The following is a 4188-nucleotide window of genomic DNA, read 5'->3' as shown; positions in this document are numbered from 1 at the left end:
TATGCTATGTGTATGTGCTTTCTTTACAAGATTCAGAGATGGAGAAAACAATAGAATTGGGTTGCCAGTAATATGGAATATGCAGAATATAATAATATAAAAGATCAGTGAAACCCAATCTTTGGGACCCAATCATGAAATTACATGGTGTTTTAGTCATAGAAAGATCGATCTATTACTTTGGTTTAAGTGACATCCGCTGGTTAAAATCAGATCGTTTTGAGGAGATGGAGAAACTCCAAGTTGCCACGCGTCGTCAATGGGCTGCGCGCTGCATTCTGTGAGATTAAGGGACAAGGAGTGCACTCCTTCAAGCAGTACATGAGAGTCAATTAGGCGCTTGCGCAAAAACATAACATTAGCATGAATTACGTCAACAAGAAATACAATATTACGAAATTTTCCAAGATGTGAGATAATGAACTTGTTTTCTGTAAAATAATATAGCTTTAACATCGTGATATTGCGTACTTTCGAGGAAAATAGGCAGGTTTTCGACTCATACCCTGACTTTTAGAAGGAATTGCGTGACGATTCTCTAAGCAACCGCATGACACAGCATAACCACGTGAACGCGATTGGTTAACAGTCGGCTGGGTGGGGCGTAATACGTCTCAATTCATCGGCTGGTGGGATTCATATTTCCTCCTTTCAAAGTATCTCTGTTAAAATCCACATGCTGCGTTCAAAACAACTGGGAACTTGGAAATCTCTGACTTCCGACCTCAGTTTGTTCAAAACAACTGGGAACTTGAAATAAAACTAGCTCCGAGTCAGAAAAATTGTTTTGAACTCGGAATTCCAACTCGGGCATCTTTCTAGAGCTCGGACTTTCCGACCAGAAGATCACTGACGTCATGATTTGACCTCATATTTTTCCAAGTTCCCAGTTGTTTTGAACGCGGCAACACTACAGCACACACGGCTGATCCTGACATCATTGCAGAAATATTGGAGGTGGTAGGTGTGGTGAAGTTCTCGGAGCTGGAGGCTTGCACCGAGGGTCAGGATAAAGATGAGTCTGTGGCAGTAGGAGTGATGTTTTTGGAAAAAGTGTACCCTTGCCTTTTGAATGATACATTCAGGTAAGTTACAGGTAAGTTGACTGAGAACACGTTCTCATTTACAGCAATGACCTGGGGAATAGTTACAGGGATGAATGAGCCAATTGTAAACTGGGGATGATTAGGTGACCATGATGGTATGAGGGACAGCATGGGAATTTAGCCAGGACACCAGGGTTAACACCCCTACAATAAGTGCCATGGGATCTTTAATCACCTCAGAGAGTCAGGACACCGTTTAACATCCCATCAGAAAGACAGCCCCCTACACAGGGCAGTGTCAATCACTGCCCTGGGGAATTGGGATATTTTTTAGACCAGAGGAAAGAGTGCCTCGTAAAGGCCCTCCAACACCACTTCCAGCAGCATCTGGTCTTCCATCCAGGGACTGACCAGGACCAACCCTGCTTAGCTTCAGAAGCAAGCCAGCAGTGGGATGCAAGGTGGTATGCTGCTGGAATACCACCCTGTGGTTTCAGGGTGGGTGAAAACAGAGTTGAGTGCTGTGGAATCGGTGAAGGTAACCAGAAGTGGTGTTGTAATAATTGTTTGTGTTTTTGCTGGTCAGACGGAGCAGGCGCTCTGTGTTCAACGAATGGGGGCAAGAGATGTGAATTCTTTTGCTCTCAAGAATAGTGCGCCATTGAAAGGAGTGATTACTGGGGTAGCGGTAAATGTGAAAGCTGACCAACTAAAGGGGAAGATTCGCAGTGTTCGTGATGCTCGTTGTTTGGTGCGACGCAGACAGGGTGGCATGAGTGGAGAAACAGAAGTCATTATCTAACACTCCAGTGTTAATGCTAAATTGTAATTATTTCGCCACTATGGCCTATTTATTGCATTACCTCCCTAATCTTACTACATTTACACATACTGTATATAGATTATTTTTATATTGTGTTATTGACTGTACATTAGCTTATCCCATGTGTAACTGTGTTGTTGTTTCTGTCAAACTGCTTTGCTTTATCTTGGCCAGGTCGCAGTTGTAAATGAGAACTTGTTCTCAACTGGCCTACCTGGTTAAATGTAGGGGTGCCCATGGGGCTGGGATTGAGAAATGTCCCGTGCGAGAGAGGCAGGAGAGGTTTCCAGGGTTAAAGTAGTGCAGGAGTTGTCATATGCTGAGGTGGTGAAGAAAGTAGAGGAGGATGGGTTAAGGGGGAGTGATCCTGAGAAGGGTGGTGTGAGTAGTAGATCTGTACCTGTACAAAGGGATAAACCAACAAGTTATATATGTTTCAGTAAGATTGGATTTTTGGCATTTATAGCAATGGTTACCGGCTCCGACGCTCGTCGGATGTGGCAGGGCTTGCAAACTATTACAGACTACAAAGGGAAGCACAGCCGCGAGCTGCCCAGTGACACGAGCCTACCAGACGAGCTAAATCACTTCTATGCTCGCTTCGAGGCAAGCAACACTGAGGCATGCATGAGAGCATCAGCTGTTCGAGATGACTGTGTGATCACGCTCTCCGTAGCCGACGTGAGTAAGACCTTTAAACAGGTCAACATACACAAGGCTGCGGGGCCAGACGGATTACCAGGATGTGTGCTCCGGGCATGTGCTGACCAACTGGCAGGTGTCTTCACTGACATCTTCAACATGTCCCTGATTGAGTCTGTAATACCAACATGTTTCAAGCAGACCACCAAAGTCCCTGTGCCCAAGAACACAAAGGCAACCTGCCTAATTGACTACAGACCCGTAGCACTCACGTCCGTAGCCATGAAGTGCTTTGAAAGGCTGGTAATGGCTCACATCAACACCATCATCCCAGAAACCCTAGACCAACTACAATTTGCATACTGCCCAAACAGATCCACAGATGATGCAATCTCTATTGCACTCCACACTGCCCTTTCCCACCTGGACAAAAGGAACACCTATGTGAGAATGCTATTCATTGACTACAGCTCAGCGTTCAACACCATAGTACCTTCAAAGCTCATCACTAAGCTAAGGAACCTGGGAATAAACACCTCCCTCTGCAACTGAATCCTGGAATTCCTGACGGAACACATCTGCCACGCTGATCCTCAGCACTGGAGCTCCCCAGGGGTGCGTGCTCAGTCCCCTCCTGTACTCCCTGTTCATCCACGACTGCATGGCCAGGCACGACTCCAACACCATCATTAAGTTTGCAGACGACACAACAGTGATCACCGACAATGACGAGACAGCCTATAGGGAGGAGGTCAGAGACCTGGCCAGGTGGTGCCAGAATAACAACCTATCCCTCAACGTAACCAAGACTAAGGAGATGATTGTGGACTACAGAAAAAGGATCACCAAGCACGCCCCCATTCTCATCAACGGAGCTGTAGTGGAGCAGGTTGAGAGCTTCAAGTTCCTTGGTGTCCACATCAACAACAAACTAGAATGGTCCAAGCACACCAAGACAGTCGTGAAGAGGGCCCGACAAAGCCTATTCCCTCTCAGGAAACTAAAAAGATTTGGCATGGGTCCTGAGATGCTCAAAAGGTTCTACAGCTGCAACATCGAGAGCATCCTGACCGGATGCATCACTGCCTGGTACGGCAATTGCTCGGTCTCCGACCCCAAGGCACTTCAGATGGTAGTACATCACTGGGGCAAAGCTGCCTGCCATCCACGACCTCTACACCAGGCGGTGTCAGAGGAAGGCCCTAAAAATTGTCAAAGACCCCAGCCACCCCAGTCATAGACTGTTCTCTCTACTATCGCATGGAAAACGGTACCGGAGTGCCAAGTCTAGGACAAAAAGGCTTCTCAACAGTTTTTACCCCCAAGCCATAAGACTCCTGAACAGGTAACCAAATGGTTACACAGACTATTTGCATTGTGAGCCCCCCACCCCTCTTTTTACGCTGCTGCTACTCTTTGTTTATCAAATATGCATAGTCACTTTAACTATACATTTATGTACATACTACCTCAATTGGCCCGACCAACCAGTGCTCCCGCACATTGGCTAACTGGGATATCTGCATTGTGTCCCACCACCCGCCAGCCCCTCTTTTTACGCTACTGCTACCCTCTGTTCATGATATATGCATAGTCACTTTAACCATACCTACATGTACATACTACCTCAATAAACCTGACTAACCGTGTCTGTATATAGCCTTGCTACTGTTATTT

The sequence above is a fragment of the Salvelinus fontinalis genome, chromosome 5 (assembly GCF_029448725.1).
Source record: "Salvelinus fontinalis isolate EN_2023a chromosome 5, ASM2944872v1, whole genome shotgun sequence".
NCBI lineage: Eukaryota > Metazoa > Chordata > Actinopteri > Salmoniformes > Salmonidae > Salvelinus > Salvelinus fontinalis.
This window is presented reverse-complemented; position numbering follows the sequence as displayed.